Genomic DNA, 637 nt, shown 5'->3' with positions numbered 1-637 from the left:
ACTTTAGATAAAAGTAGGATATGACAGCAAAGAGCCTGGCAAAATGGCATGCCGTGCCGATTAATTCTCCATTCATTTCTTCTTAAAATCACCTTTGTGATGTATGTCTTCTGCTTCAAAGGAAATCCAGCATAACATGGAACAATTTCTATTGCTAACTACCTTTTCCGTGTCCATAAAACCACTATCAGTGGAAGTCTAAGTTAAACCACTCTAACAATATACATAATCACGAAGGATAGATATTAATATTCTATATGCTAATACACCCTGTAGATGCTTGTAAATATTAGAGATATACAGAGAAGGACACGGGAACATAATTTTTATGTCACCTTTTTTATTAACGCAGTCTTTATTGTAAAACATAACCTGAGTATTTCAAGACATAGGACATATCTGCCCTCTGGTGGACGGACGGGACGATCACTTTAGGCTTTACTGTTCTGCTTCCCACAGCAGAAATCGTGGACCTAAAGTAGCATCTTTACCCAAAGGGCAGAAGACTATGATGTCATCCTGACGGTGTTTAAAAAGACACACTGGGGGTGGGAGGGGCACCTGGGTGGCTCAGTGGGTAAAAGCCTCTGCCTTCGGCTCAGGTCATGATCCCAGGATCCTGGGATCGAGCCCCACA

Source organism: Mustela lutreola, chromosome 11 (assembly GCF_030435805.1).
Source record: "Mustela lutreola isolate mMusLut2 chromosome 11, mMusLut2.pri, whole genome shotgun sequence".
Taxonomy (NCBI): domain Eukaryota; kingdom Metazoa; phylum Chordata; class Mammalia; order Carnivora; family Mustelidae; genus Mustela; species Mustela lutreola.
This window is presented reverse-complemented; position numbering follows the sequence as displayed.